This window comes from Bos grunniens, chromosome 6 (genome assembly GCF_055505025.1).
Source record: "Bos grunniens cultivar Pamir isolate PY7600 chromosome 6, Bosgru_T2T1.0, whole genome shotgun sequence".
Taxonomy (NCBI): domain Eukaryota; kingdom Metazoa; phylum Chordata; class Mammalia; order Artiodactyla; family Bovidae; genus Bos; species Bos grunniens.
Window position 1 is genome coordinate 110,206,132 of NC_141170.1, and position 16,436 is coordinate 110,222,567.

Here is a 16,436-nt window from a genome sequence, read left to right on the forward strand (position 1 = left end):
TCAATTAGCAAGAGCTGATTAATGTGGAAAATAATAAGTACTTCTTAGAACTTCAAAGTGTTTTTCTCTTGATTACAATTGCTACGTGTGTTCTATGACAAGGAATTTATGATTACCACAGTTATCATTTTATAATCAGATAAGTTGGGCAAATTTGTGCTGTAAGACTTTAGCAAAATGTTTCTATAGAGTCAGGTTTGCTAAATCCCATATTAGCCAGATAATTTTGTCTCTTTATTCATGCTTGTAGTGAATTAAAATAGTAAATTTCAATTTACAAACACTGTCAGAACCCTTTCATTGACAGGTTGCTTAAGATACACAAGAGATATACACAAGAACTGTATCCTGAGACTATAAAATGACATTCGTAGAAATGGAATGGATCCATAATTGAATGCAATTCCAATTAAAAATCACAAGGGGTGTTCATAGATACTGAGAAGCTAACTGAACAATTCACATGGTGAAACAAAGATTGAGAAGCAAAAATAATCTTGAAAACTATTTTATATTCTACAGCAGGTGTCCCCAACCTCCAAGATGGAATGCCTGATGATCTGAGGTAGAGCTGATGTAATAATAATTGAAATAAAGTGCATAGTAAATGTAATACACTTGAATCATCCTGAAACCATCCTCCCCAGTCCACGGAAAAATTGTCTTCCATGAAGTGGTCCCTGGTGACAAAAAGGTTGGGAACCACTATCTTACAATGTTTCATTTCAAGTTGTGAGCATAATCATTGAACAATAAAACAAAATAAAGGTTCCTGAGTCTCACACATACATAGTCTCAAGATGGGATTTGCTAGAAAGGACTTTAAGGAAACTTTCTGAGAGGATGAAAATATTCTCTATTTGTTGATATGTGGTTGCCAAATTCTACCAAACTGGAAATTTGCTTATAATTAAATAATTAATTAAATATAGCTTACTATATTTAAATTTTACTTGAACTATACTAGAAAAATAGAAATAAAGTGATATGCAAATGAGAAACTATACTTTAAATGACAAACTATTAGAAAATTTAGAGAGTTTGACTGAATTGAACTGGAATTGAAATATGGTGATGGTTTGGTCGCTAAGTCATGTCCAACTCTTGCAACCCCATGTGCTATAGCCTGCCAAGCTCTTCTTTCCATGGGATTCTCCAGGCAATAATACTGGAGTGGGTTGTGATTTCCTTCTCCAGGGGATCTTCCCAACCTGGGAATCGAACCTGGGTGTCCTGCACTGTAGGCAGATTCTTTACCAACTGACCTACAAGGGAAGCCCCAGAATTTAAATATAGCAATTTAAAAAGATTTTTTTTAGCAACCAATAGATTCAGTAACAAAGATAGCAGCAAAATCAACATTAATCATTTTGAAAGATTATTATTTAAAAAGAATAACAATTTAGAAAGGAAAGATTTATGCTAATATGCTATATGTATCTGTGTGTTTAATCATGAGTTACACATTTTTTTATTTTGAATAACATTATAGACTTCTGTTTACTTAAATCTACTTCATTTTACCAGTTGTTCATATTTGTATCAACTCTAACTGTCTCAAATGTTCATATTTGCATGACTTTTTTTTTGAAGAAACTATTCTGATACCACCAATGATAGTAATGTACCCCTCCTTAACTCCATTCTATCCTCAGTACATAGAGAACATAAGTATCTTTAAATTGATTTGTAATATTTCCATAACACTCATTAACTTTGCATATGTCTGTAAGAGTTCATACTTATACATGTTTTAAACTCTTGAGTAATTCCACACTGTTATATTCCTTTCAGCATTTATTTATATGTATGCTTACCATTACCTTACTGGCATTTATACATGCACAAAATTGAGTGTGATTTTTAACAAACAATAAACACTAAGTTTCTCTTTTTTTTGGACAGTGTTAGTATTCTTATTTGAACATCTGGGAGTTCAGGGTCGATATAAAACCAAAAGGACTGTCTCCATGAATGCCTGAGCCAGAATAGAGAGCAGGTTCTATAAGAAGTCAATGTTCTATTAAAATCTGGATGTTGAATTGGATTCTGGTTCATAAAGAAAAAAATGCATACTTAAACGGATGTTGAGCTGTATGCTTACTATACAGCTTGCTTTGATCGTAGGTATTTTTTGCTGAACACAAGAATAGCAAGGTCAAATTTTCATTGAATAACAACCTCTGTACTTGTGGACAGAAAAACGTCACTGTTTTTAAATACTGTGACCATTTACTCCCCATTTCTTCCTGTAGCATGATTATGTGATTATTTTTGAGGACCAATTACAGAGAACTGTAACTAACAAACACCAACTGTTTTGTGATTTTTTTTTTCCTATTCCTGGAACAAGACCCCTAGAGGGAGTGATTCAGATAAACACATAGTTTTATCTTTCTGCTTATAAACCCAGTTATGAATATCACTCTTTAATCAGCTTTCAGTCTTAAAATCAAATTGAGTCTCTAGGTTCCCTTCCCTCTTCAGGTGGATCAGTGGAAAATGATCCGCCTGACAGTGCAGGAGCCACATGAGATGCAGTTTCAATCTGAGGGTTGGGAAGATTCCCTGGAATAGGAAATGGCAACCCGCTCCGGTATTCTTGCCTGGAGAACGCTATGGACAGATGAGTTTGGGGTGGGACGTGGTGGTTGGGGTTACAGTTCATGGGGATGCAAAGCGTTGAACACCACTTAGCGACTGAACTGCAACAACAAATCCTTCCCTCACAGATAACAATACGGGAAACAACTAGCCTGATGGCGGTCCCCTTCAAATGCAACTCAGCACTCTAAGACCTTAATTTATGGCTAACATACCATTAGTCCACTAGAGCTGCTGGAACAAAACACCACAGACTGGGTGGCTCAACCAATATAAGTTTATTTTCTCACAAGCTGGAAGTACAAGTCAAGGTACTTGCAGGATTGGTTTTGGTGAGACCTGTCTTTCCAGCATGCAGACAGCTGCCCTCTCTCTATGTCCTCTCATGACTATCCTTTGTGCCCATGCGCAGAGAGAAAGGACTCTAGCGCCCTTCTCTTTACATAAGGACATCAATGCTATCAGGTTAGGGCCTCTTTCTTAAGACTTCACTTAACCTTTATCGTCTCCTGAAAGCCCTGTCTCTGAATGCAGTCACATCAGGGGTTACGGCTTCAGCATATGAATTTGGTAAGAACACCATTCAGTCCATAACATGTACACAACCACATACAGGTAAAATTAAAAAAACTCACATGACTCACATAGCCCAGTCTTTGCTTTGTTTATACCACTATTTTCCTCCTGACTTACTTGATATTTACTTTAAGTGATATATCTACTTTAATTAAAAATTATTTTACTTTTATAACTAGTGCTGTTCTTTGTAGACTGCAAAACTGACATGAAATTTTATACTGCATGTAAGTAAAAGGAGTTATTTGAACTTAATCCAAACACTAAATGGGATTTTCTAAGGGTGAGTCTATGCACTATTAAGTAAGATCTTTTATTATGGCCATTGCTTAGGAAAAAAAAAATTCATGTTCAGCAAACCTTGGCTTATGCCTATGAATTATTAATTTTAAATAACAATTTTTAGATAGGTTAAATGGCTTATTTTGGAAAAAAGTTCAATCTAGATACAAAAATAATCATATTTTGTTGTGCTTTAACATAACACAATGACTTGTGAAATGGATTGGAGGAACCACCTCCAGAGACATGGAAATGGACTGCTTACTCTAGTCTGTATAGTAAATATACTAATTTTTATTTCTAAAGCAGTTACATTGCATGGATTTTCTGGGAACAGAGGGCAAATTTCCCAGTTGGTGTTACTGGTAGAAGAAAGTGTTCACTTAATTTTTTTCCTTTATTTACTAAGATATTTGGTGTGGTTTTATTGTTATTATTAATTGTTCCTGTGCTTTTTTTTTTCCTGCCCTTCAGAGAATTAAGTCTGCATACTCAGCTTTAGCAATGTTTCCTACCTTTATAAGGGAGAATTACTAGGATAGTAAATAATTTGTTATAAGCAGAAGACTCTTAGTATCTACTTAGCAATACTGGAAACCAAAATACAGGTTCACACTCTACCATATGTTGCATTTATCCTCTATCTTTTCCTGAATATCAAAAATATCTTTAAAAGCCATATATATGCATACAGACATTAAAATCTTAGATATATACACAATATTAGTAATATGTGTTACATAGCAAGATTTTAATTACATAATGTATATTGATATTTTAGAGAAATTATTTAGATCTTTTTATTAGTCTCATGATAAGTTTTGTGGGTACTCAATATCCTCTAACACCTATTAACACCACAAAAATTATAAAGTCTATCGTAATTTCAGAAAAGTCATCACATTTAAGCCAATTGCTTTAAAAAATACACAGAAATTTACAAATTAGAGTTAATATGGTATGTTAATATGGTATGGTTCCTCTAGGAAAACATGCTTCAAAATAAATGACTCATAAGACAGAAAACCTACTTTTGTGCAAAAACGTTCTAAACCTCTAGAGACAATCAAGTCAGTAAAATACAAATACCAATAAGCATTATTCACTTTACTTTGCTATTTTTACAGCATGTAAATGTCCTATAATCACTACAGATGGTGACTGCAGCCATGAAATTAAAAGACACTTGCTCCTTGGAAGAAAAGCTATGACAAACCTAGACAGTGTATTAAAAAGCAGAGATATTACTTTGCCAAGAAAGGTATGTAAAATCAAAGCTATTGTTTTTCCAGCAGTAGTGTATGGAAATGAGAGTTGGACCATAAAGAAAGCTGAGTGCCAAAGAATTGATGCTTTTGAACTGTGGTGTTGGAGAAGACTCTTGAGAATACCTTGGACTGCAAGGAGATAAAACCAGTCAATCTTAATGAAAATCAGTCCTGGATATTCATTGGAAGGACTGATGCTGAAGCTTAAGCTCCAATATTTTGGCCACCTGATGTGAGGAACTGACTCATTGGAAAAGACCCTGATTCTAGAAAAGGGATGACAGAGGATGAGACAGTTGGATGGCATCAGCGACTTGATGGACATGAGTTTGAGTAAGCTCCGGGAGTTGGTGATAGACAGGGAAGCGTGGCGTGCTACAGTCTATGGGGCACAGAGAGTCAGACAAAACTGAGTGACTGAACTGAACTGAAATGCCCCATTTGCAAATAAATATTTCTCTCAATTATTGCTAATTGAGCACATGATTTAAAATCAGTGTGCACACATACATAAATGTAAATTCTAAGTATTACCTCATCCCCTATATTGTTTATTCCACCCCTTGCCTATTTGATTGTAATTTTACCTGTCATTATTAAATGCAAACTTGAAAATAAATAACCAATTAATTTCATAGACACAAAATGAAAGGCCTCGTGCACAGAAGTACAACTGGAATGAATGACAAAGCATATTTAGGGAGTCTGTGATATTTCAATCACATCAGAAAACGTAATGTACATCTCAGTGTACTCATCAACGTTGGGCCTCTATAACAAAATACCACAGACTGAGTGTTTTAAACCGTAGGAATTATTTTCTCACCATTCTGGAGTCTGGAAATCTGAGATGAGAGGTCCAGCATGGCCAAGTTCTGGTACAGGATATTTTATATGAAAGTTTTATTGATAGCTGAAACTTAGTATGATACTCTTTTGCATCCCAATGCCATTTTTATTCTGTTCTATTAGGTACCTAATTTAGAGAAACTAGTTTTGCCTGGTTACATTAATAAGAAGTTGAGATAATTTAGGTTTTTGACTGAAAACTTAATCGAATATTTCCAGTTCATCTATATTGCTAGGGGTCAAACTAAAAACTTGAGTGTTTTCTAGAGACCTTAATTCTTAGTAGGCTCTAAATTCTAATTAGTGTTCCTCAAACCTGTCGAAAATTCTGCTCAGCCACAGCTGCTAAAATTGCCAAACCTGCTGGGATTTGTTTCCTCGGGGAAGGAACCACAGCAAATATCTGGCACTTTCTCTGTTGCCCTGGATTCGAGCTACAATCCCACACTTTATTGGCATGTTTCTAATCTATATAACACATTTTCATAACTAATTTTCACCTCTATAAATTGTTTTCAACATTAGGGTTGATCATGACAACCTAGCATACAAATACCAAAAGAATTATGTGTTAGAAATAATATACATTTGAAAGACAAGCTCTTATCTTTTGGGAAGGCAGAAATCACTTCCGATGTATCATTTTATATGTGGCCTACATTTTCCTGGAATACAGGGAATGTACAATTCATTGCTTTTGAATGATTTGAAATATATGAAAATGTTCATTTCATTTTTCATGAGGAAAAATATATAACCCAAGAGTAGGAATCCAAGACATATGATAAAAATAGTGTTATTAAAAATATATACCTCCTCTTTGATTATTGTCTCACTCTCTTTAAATTAATTCTTTAGTCATTTTCTACAATATGGATTTGACAGTTCTTACAATCTGAGTTCTAGAAACAAGTTAACTTTGAAATAAAATTATGGTTTAATCATATTTCTAACTAATTATAGCAAGAACCTTGAAATGAAAAAAAATATTGATATAGTTCTCTTATTGCTCTCATTTTTTTTATTCCATAGAAGACATAAAATAAATGATGGATCAGTTTTCAGATGAATATTTTTCCAATATTCTTGATTAAAAATGATAACACTATTTTTTCCTAAGAAGAGACAAATTGGGGAAGTAAAAGAGACCTTTCAGAATACGTGAAACTCAATTAAGCATTCTTCTAAGTATTGGCTTTTTCTATGCAAGTTAATGTTCTTTAATAAATCAAGCTGAAATTTTCAAAGATGAACAAATTACTAATGGTAGTAATGGATCATCACATAATCTTAAAAAATCATCCTCCACTCTTCTTAATCATAAAATTACTCACAAAAGGAAAGTTTTCAGTTTTCTTTTTGCATTTTTCCAATTTTAATTTTTCAAGAGCAGAAAATATTTTGTGTAAAAAGACAATTTATTACAGTAAGAAGAAAAAAGTTAATTTCAAAACAACCATTTTTATGTAAAGATTGTGAGATTTATAATAAAACTCAGCATTTAAATTCCATTAGGAGTCACTTTAAATGCATTGCCAAAGTTTAAACTTTGAAAATTCCAAAATATTCAATGCAAATTATTAATCAGTAAACCCATTTGTACACTGGAATCATTTCATGTTACTTAATCAAATATTTAGTTCAAGGATTATCTTGAATCACCAAATTTTTTTCTATCTACTGTATTTTTTCTACACTATTCAAACTAACTTTTTCACAACTTAAAAACACAAAACAAAACAAAAAACTGATTTCTGGTTTCTGTAATGCAGCTTAGAAATCTTAATTCCATCCTCACAGAAAGCTGAAAAACTGAAAAATCAGTAATTCTCTTGAGAGAATTGAGGTCGCATGTCAAATCACTACTCCCTAAACTGGAGAGACATCAAGCAGACACAGAGCAGTGGTATTAACCAGGGCAGCAACTTCTGCAGTAAACTCTGTTAGGGTAGGCTAACCATAATTGAAAAACTTCTCAAGGCTCCGTGAGGCCAAGTCCCAGAGTTAAAAACTCCCGAATCCGAGGTTTTGTGATTTTCTTTTTTAACCTCTAGCAGGAGTTTTACAGGCCCTTGTAGCAAATACTGGAGACAAATCTCATGCATCTGGCAGGCAGAGGCGAAAAGGAACCATTTTGAAATATTCTGGAGCATTCTGTTCCTCTTTATTAGGCCAACCCTCAGGAGAAACAATTTTACCAAAGCTCAATGTTGGGTTCTATTACAATCTAAATTATCTGGGGCACTATAACACCCAACTTCCACTGGCTCTAGTTTTCCTCCTGAAGGAAGGAAGATAACTTAACTCCAGACCCCTCTAGTTATCCTATCCCACTGAAATTTGGAGGAAAACACCCTAAGAGTCACTAATAAAGTTTGCAGTTAAGGGGTACACCTGCACCAAAACACTGAAACCTAGTCACAGGACTATAGAATAATTTCCCATTCCACTACCTTCCTACGGCTTATTTACAAGGATTCATTTTACCTAGACTATCATATACACCTTACAACAAAAAAATACAATACTATGCTAGTATTATAGTAATATACTACAAGAAAAAAAGGAATGTAAACAACAGTTTGAAGAAGCTGAACAAAAATGAAAGGCGGAGTCAGACATGGTAGAATTTTGGGAATTATCAGAGGAGGAATTTTTAGAAATTATGATTAATATGCTAAGTTTTTAATGTGAAAGTAGATACCAAGAAAAAATACATGGGTACCATAGGCAGAGAAATACAAATTCAGGGAGGGGGGGGAAAAAAAAGCTACTTCCTCATATAAGGAGCTCCGAAGTCACCACTTTGTCTTAACAAACAAACAAACAAACAAAAAAAAAAACGAGAGAAAGAAGAGTCAACATTTTTGTGATTCACAAGGAGTTAAAAAACAAACAAACAAACAAAAAACAGAGAAAACCACTGCCCCCAAGATATGACAGAAAGATGAATGCTAAGAATAAAAACCTACCGGATTAGATTGACGTAGGAAGCAGCTCGAAATATAGTGCCGAAGTAGGGAAACCAGGCTGAAATTGACAAATTTGTTGAACACTTAGCGTGGACGAGTCGCAATGTAAAAACTCCAGGGGGACCAAGTGATAGCCCGCTACCCCTGCACAGTTCTCTGAGATCTACCACGGTGAGCTCAACAGGCTCACACAGCAGATACCGGAGAAAAAACCCCCTTGAGCTGCAGATGGTTGAAACACAGGGGAAACTGTTTCGAAACACGCCAAAGCACTCTGGGCTTCCTCAAAAAAAGGCTACCCCTCAGGAGAAACTAGTTAACAAGCTCCTAACCACCTGGGGCGTATCAAAGCTTAATTGACCTGGAGAAGGGAAATTCCTAACCTCAGGCCATTCTGACCATCCTCTCCCACCTCAGGAGAGGGAAAATTAAAATAAAAATAGGTGTCACGGTCACAGTCCAGAGGCATAGGTGCAATAAAAGGCTGAAACCTAATCACGGCAATCTAGAAGGATTCCTCTTCTCACACACACCTTAACGTCCCATTAGTAAAGCCTATTTTTAAACTAAAATATGGCTAATTTACAATGTTGTGTTAGTTTCTGGTGTATAGCAAAGTGATTCAGACTATACATATAGTCTGAACACATATACACACGTATATGTATATCTGTTCTTTTTCAATATTTTTGCATTATAGGTTATTATAAGATAATGAATCTTCCCAACCCAGGAATTAAACCCAGGTCTCCTGCATTACAGGCGGATTCTTTATCGTCTGAGCCATCAGGGAAGCTGGAGAAGCGCACCCTATCCTTTCTCAGGGGAACTACCTGACGCACAAATCGAACAGGGAGATTTTTTACCAGCTGAGCTACCAGGGAAGCCCATAAATAGATAGATAGATAAAGTCTGACACGTATACATACGTATATGTTCTTTTTCAATATTTTTCCCATTATAGGTTAAATAAGATAATGAGGGCTTCCCTGGTGACTCAGTTGGTAAAGAATCCAGAGGCAATGCGGGAAACCTGGGTTTGATTTCTGGGTTGGGAAGATCCCCTGGAGGAGGGTATGGCAACCCACCCCAGTATTCTTGTCTGGAGAGTCCCCAAAGACAGAGGAGACTGGTAGGCTACAGTCTATGGGGTCGCAAAGAATCAAACATGACTGAGTGACTAAGCACAGCACAGCATAAGATAATGAACATAGTTCTCTGTGCTATACAATAGGGCATTGTTTATTTTATATGAAGTAGTATCTGCTAATCCCAAACTCCTAACCAAAGCCTATTTTTGGCAATTTCTTCTACTAGGTACATCACATCCAGCTATCATAAAAAAAAAAAAAAAAAATTAGAAGGCATAAAAAAATGCAAAAAAAAAAAAAAAGCAATTTGAAGACTCAGAGCAAGCACCAGAAATGAATGTGACAGTAATGTTAGAATTATCAGACTAGAAAATCAAAATAACTATGATTAATATGCTAAAGGTACTAATGAATAACAGCATGCAAGAACAGATGGGGAATGCAAACTGAGAGAAGGAAATCCTTAAAAAGAGCCAAAAAGTAATATTGGAGATCCAAAATTCTACCTAAGATCTTTGAGACCAAAAAGATGTAATATAAGTATACTGGGAACACTAGCAAGAGAAGAATAAGAGGAAACCAGAAATATTTGGAACACGGGAGAAATATCAATAACCTCAGATATGCAGATGACACCACGCTATGGCAGAAAGTGAAGAGGAACTAAAAAGCCTCTTGATGAAAGTGAAAGTGGAGAGTGAAAAAGTTGGCTTAAAGCTCAACATTCAGAAAACTAAGATCATGGCATCTGGTCCCACCACTTCATGGGAAATAGATGGGGAAACAGTGGAAACAGTGGCAGACTTTATTTTTGGGGGCTCCCAAATCACTACAGATGGTGACTGCAGCCATGAAATTAAAAGACACTTACTCCTTGGAAGGAAAGTTATGACCAACCTAGATAACATATTCAAAAGCAGAGACATTACTTTGCCAACAAAGGTCCATCTAGTCAAGGCTATGGTTTTTCCTGTGGTCATGTATGGATGTGAGAGTTGGACTGTGAAGAAGGCTGAGCGCTGAAGAATTGATGCTTTTGAACTGTGGTGTTGGAGAAGACTCTTGAGAGTCCCTTGGACTGCAAGGAGATCCAACCAGTCCATTCTGAAGGAGATCAGCCCTGGGATTTCTTTGGAAGGAATGATGCTAAAGCTGAAACTCCAGTACTTTGGCCACTTCATACGAAGAGTTGACTCATTGGAAAAGACTCTGATGCTGGGAGGGATTGGGGGCAAGAGGAGAAGAGGACGACAGAGGATGAGATGGTTGGATGGCATCACCGCCTCGATGGACGTGAGTCTGAGTGAACTCCGGGAGTTGGTGGTGGACAGGGAGGCCTGGCATGCTGTGATTCATGGGGTCGCAAAGAGTCGGACACGACTGAGCGACTGATCTGATCTGATCTGATCTGAATCACTGGACATTTTCCCAATTTAATGTCAAATACCAAGCCACAGATTCAGGAAGCTCAGAGAATACCAAGCAGGATAAATGCCCAAAACAAACATGAAATACCTTGAAATATAATTTTTAAAATACATAAAATCAAAGATAAAGAAAAATCCTCAAAGAAAGACAAGAATTAAATCAGACTTTTCCTCAGAAACCATGCAAGTGAAAAGAGAGCAGAGTGAAATAGTTAAAATGTTTAGGGAAAGGGGGAAAAAACCACACACACACACACACACCTACCTAGAATTCTATACTAGAATTGTATAGAATTTGTACAGAATTTGTATAGAATTTGTACTAGAATTTGTATAGAATTCTATACTAGAATTCTACATGAAGTTTTCTTTCAAAATTGAAGGAAAAATAAAGACTTCCTCAAACAAACTAAAATTGAGAGAATAAGTTGCCAGTAAACCCACCTTGGAAAAAAGTGTTGAAATAAGTTCTTTTAGAGAGAATAAAAATAATATAGGTTAGAAAATTGGACCAATAGAAAGAAAGAAAGAGCATCAAAGGATGAAGCTAAGGTAAAATAAAAACTTTTTTAAAATTCTTAATTGATCCAACAATAGCACTTTGTTCAAAATAACAATAGCAATGATATATTCTATCACGTATGCTTATGTATATTAGTATTATCCACACATATGCCTACATATACATATATAAAGATATGCTTATATATATGAAATTAATTATATAAATGACACAAGGGACAGGAAAAAGGAATTAGGATTACTTTGTTATTGTAAAGTACTCACATTGCCTGTAACTTAGTATAGTATTATTTGGACCTGGATTAAGTGTAAGTATATATTGCAAAATCTAGGGGAGCCACTAAAGAAAGTTAAAAAAAAGAGAAGTATAATAAATAGACATTCTAAGAAAAGAGAGAAAATGGAATAGGATAATTACATTTTATGTAATATATATAATAATAGTATAAATTATCCTCAATTAGCACTACAAAAGGTACAAAAAGTATGGGATACAAAAAGAACAAGTATAGCAAATACAAAACAATAAAAAATATGGTATGTTCTAATCCAAGTAATATCTATAATCACTTTGTCAATGGTCTAAATGTGCCAATTAAAAAATCACTGCTAACCATATGTTATATGTAAGACACTCACTTTATATATAAAGACACATGTAGAGTAAAAGTAAATGGATGGAGAAAAATACCATGTGAAGATGAGTCAAATGTTAGCAGGAGGGGCCATATTAATTTCAGACAGAGAGGACTTCAAAGCAAGGAAAGTTACCAAGGATAAAGGGCATTACCTAATGATGAAGGGGGTCAATTCTCTAGTAAGACTTAAGCATCCACCATGATATATATTCCTAAAATCAGAATATCTAACTGATGGAACTGCAAGGAGAAATAGATGAATTCACTAACATAGGTGGTGTCTTCAACACTCTGCTATCAGAAACTGAAAGATCCAGCTGGCAGAAAACCAGTAAGGACACAAACTCAAAAACATCAGTAATCAACTGTAAATTATTGACGTCAGAGAAAACTTCATCTAATGAAAGCAGAATACACATTCTTCTCAGGCTCACATGCAACTCTCAACAAGATAGACCACACTCTGGGTCACCAAACTCATACTTTATTTAAAAGAAGGAAATTATGCAATGCCTGCTCCCAGACAACAATGCAATTAAGCTAAAAATCAATAACAGAAAGATAACTTGAATATCCCCAAATACGTGAATACCAAACAATGCACTTCTAAGTAACACTTAGGTAAAACAATGTATCAAGAGAAATCAAAGATTATTTTTAATAAAACAAAATAGAAAATAATCTTCCAAAACTCACACAAGAAGAAATAGACAATCTAAATTCACCTTTCCTGTTAAATTGGATAACTAATAATCTCTTAAATGGAAAGCACCAGGCCCAAATGGGCTCATTTATATATTCTACTAAAGATACAAAAAGGAAAATATGCCAGTACTCTACAATCTCTTTCAGAGGATAGAAGTAGAAGGAATGTTTCCTAACTCACTGTATAAGATCAGCATTTTCCTAATACTAATTAATTATACATGGTAACCAACTATGATTTATCCCAGCTTTAGTTATTCTGATGACAAATAAGCATATGAAAAGATGCTTCACATCATACATCATCAAGGAAATGCAAAAATGAAATAACAATGGGATACCACTATGAACCTATTAGAATGGCCAAAATCCAAAACATTGACCACACCAAGTGCTGACAAGGTTGTAGAACCATAGTAACTCTCCTTTATTACTGGTGGGAATGCAAAATGGCATAGTCATTTTAGAAGACAGTTTGGGAGGTTTTCAGAAATATATGCATTCTTACTTACTGTACAGTCTAGCAATTGTGCTCCTTGACAACTTCCAAAGGAGCTGAAAAATTATGTCTACACTAAAACCTGCATGAAATATTTACAGCAACTTTATTCATAGTTGCCAAAACTTGGAAGAAACTGAGATATCCTTCTTCAGGTAAATGGACAAAATGTAGTAATAAACTATTCACAATGAAATATTGGTTAGTGTTAAAAAATATGTGATCAAGACACGAACAGATACAGAGAACCTTAAATGCACTTTAGTTAGTGAAAGAAAACAATCTGAATGTCTAGATACTGTATGATTCCAGCTATATTGTATTCTGGAGAAGGCAAAACAATGGAAATAATAATAATAAAAAAAAATTAGTAGTCGCCAGTGGTTGAGGGGAGACGGAAATGAAGAGGAAGAGTGCAGAGAATTTTTAGGGCAGTGAAACTACTCTCTATAACACTATAATGGTGGATATATTTCATTATACATTTGCCCAAATCCATAGACAGTATAACACCAAGAATAGATACTAAGGTCAACTATAGACCTTGGGTGGTTATGATGTGTCAGCGTAGGTTTGTCAATTGTAATTAAAGTACCACTGTGATACAGGATGTTGATAATGAAGAAATCTGTGCTATGTGTGGGCAGGGACACCTTGAAACTCTATTTCCCATTCAATTTTGCTGTGAACCTAAAACTGCCCTAAGAATACATTTTATTAATTTTAAAAAGCCATCTTACACTCACTGAAACTGCTACTCTCTGTATCATATTCTTTTTATATCCAAAGTTTCAAAGAAAGGATAATTAGTCAATTCCAATTTCTCTTTTAACATTCTCTCTTGAAACTGCCAGAACTGGTCTTTTCTATGTCACTTCACCAAAATTCTCTTATCAATGTCACCATTGACCTCCACATTTTTAAATTAAATGATCAATTCTCAGTTCTTGTTGCATTTGATTATGTAGTAGCCTTTGATACAGTTATTTAGTTGTTAGATTCTCACAGTCTCCCAGTTTTCTACTTTATTGTTGGTGTTTCCTTTTCACTTACTTGTTCTTAATATGCTTCTAAATTTCTTGTTTGAGTTTTTACAGAATCAATTTCAACTACTTTTATTTCCCATCTATACCTACTCCAGAGGTGATAACTAGCTTCATGTTGAAATCTGCCAAATATATGCCCAGTATTGATATTTTCTGAACTCCAGACATATGCATAATAGACATCTTTATGTTTTAAATGTAACATGTCCAATTTTGATTTCTTAACCTTCCCTTTCAAAATTATCCTTGATTTCCTCCTGTGTGATATCTAATATATTTACAGAGTTTGGTTCTTCCCAGGATATACCCAGAATCCAATACTTCTTATCACCTCTTCTATTGCAACTTTGGACCAGATACCACTGTAAGTCTGATTCCAAATTTTGCTACTCCCCCACACTGCATTTTATTCTCCAAATAAAAGCTAAAGTGATTGTTTTTTTTTTTTTCTTTTTAGAGAATTAGCCATTCCTCTGCTCAAACCTCTCCAACTCACTTAAATCAGGAAAATGTTAAGATGCTTACTTTGACCTATAGAACCCTACATAATCTGCTGTTTTGTTATATCTCAGTCTCATCTTCTAATATCCTACCCTTCACTCACTGTATTTTTATCATTATGCTTTTTCCATTTCTCAAATATTACAGGATGATGCCTCCAGAACCTTTGAACTTGTCCATCTTTCTGACCTTTATACTCTTCTTCCAGACCTCTCAGATACTCTCTGACCTGTTGGAATTACAATAATTACCTCATTGAATCTTTCCTAAGTACCCATTTTCTTACTCAAAACTTCCTATACATTTTCTTTACTTCATTGGTTCCTAAGTCTTTATCATTCAATATGCTATACATATTTGTTTTCATTTCTTGCCTAAATTCAAGTCCTTAAGTTCTCCTTAATATAAATTTATAGTCTCTTTTATTATCTCCTATATCTTGAGGTCTGGTATCTTCTCAAACTTGTATTTGAGGATAAATACAGCAATTATAGTTTAAAAATTCTTTATAAAAATAATTTTGTTATTTACACCAATTATAATTTCTGGAAAATATTACTTACTAATTTAAACATATTTCCTTCAGCATTTACTATTCTTTGGTACTAGATGGTAACTCTTCTACTATATTCTTTGTATGAATTTGAATGTGGATTATATTTGTAGACTTCTCCTCAATTTACATTCACAACAGAAAAAAAATCAAATATCCTCTAAAACAATGTACTATGTCAAATCTGTTTTTGAGAGGAAAGACTTGTTTGTGTTATATTAAATATGTGTCAAAAAGACCATCTTGCAAGAAATAAATAAAATAAATTTTAGGATTAGAATAGATTTTCATACGATCTGACTGAACAATCTCATTTTTCTTGAAAATATTTTTAAACTTAGAATATGCCTGGATACATAGTGCAAATCACAACTAGGCTAAGTGTATTTATTCATTCCATCCATTTCTAGGGCCAACTGTAGCACATTTTTCAATTTTTCTAACAATTAAATATTAAATTGCTGGGTTGGAAAGAATAGATGAAAGTAGATGGTGGTAAAAGAAAAAAAAAAAAAAGAACTCTTGTAATCTTCATAAAAGTTAAACTATTAAATGACCCAAATCACATGATCAATATACATAATAGCATAATGGTACTAGTACAGCAATAAAGTTCATTTTTAGGATAGCAGTAAACATTACATAATAGATCCTGGCCTTCATTCCAGCCATTAAAATCACAGCAGAACACTTCCTGGGTTGTATCATCATCAGCCCATATAGGAAAGGCAGATGAAAGAGTGCTAATTCGTGAAGCTTATAAAGACAATGACAACTATAGTTTGGTGTTTAATGTCCATTCTTCAATTAGAGAAAATAATTGGAAAGAAAAATAGAGATAGATAAAGGCCTCTGATACTATCTTTTAGCCTTTTCCATTGAGCCACAACATTTTATTATCAT

The 16,436-nt window shown here is 34.4% G+C and overlaps 1 protein-coding gene across 2 annotated transcripts in view; it reads right to left on the reverse strand.

Annotated features, from left to right (window-relative positions):
• Positions 1-8,934, reverse strand: part of TRAM1L1 (translocation associated membrane protein 1 like 1) — a 55,207-nt gene extending 46,273 nt beyond the window's left edge. Inside the window, exon 1 of one of the 2 annotated variants that reach the window (XR_015166293.1) lies at positions 8,552-8,934. The gene's annotated coding sequence lies outside the window, so the exon portion shown is untranslated. The remainder of the gene's footprint in view (positions 1-8,551) is intronic. The other variant, XM_086407814.1, reaches the window with a different exon arrangement.
• Positions 8,935-16,436: the final 7,502 nt, after the last annotated feature.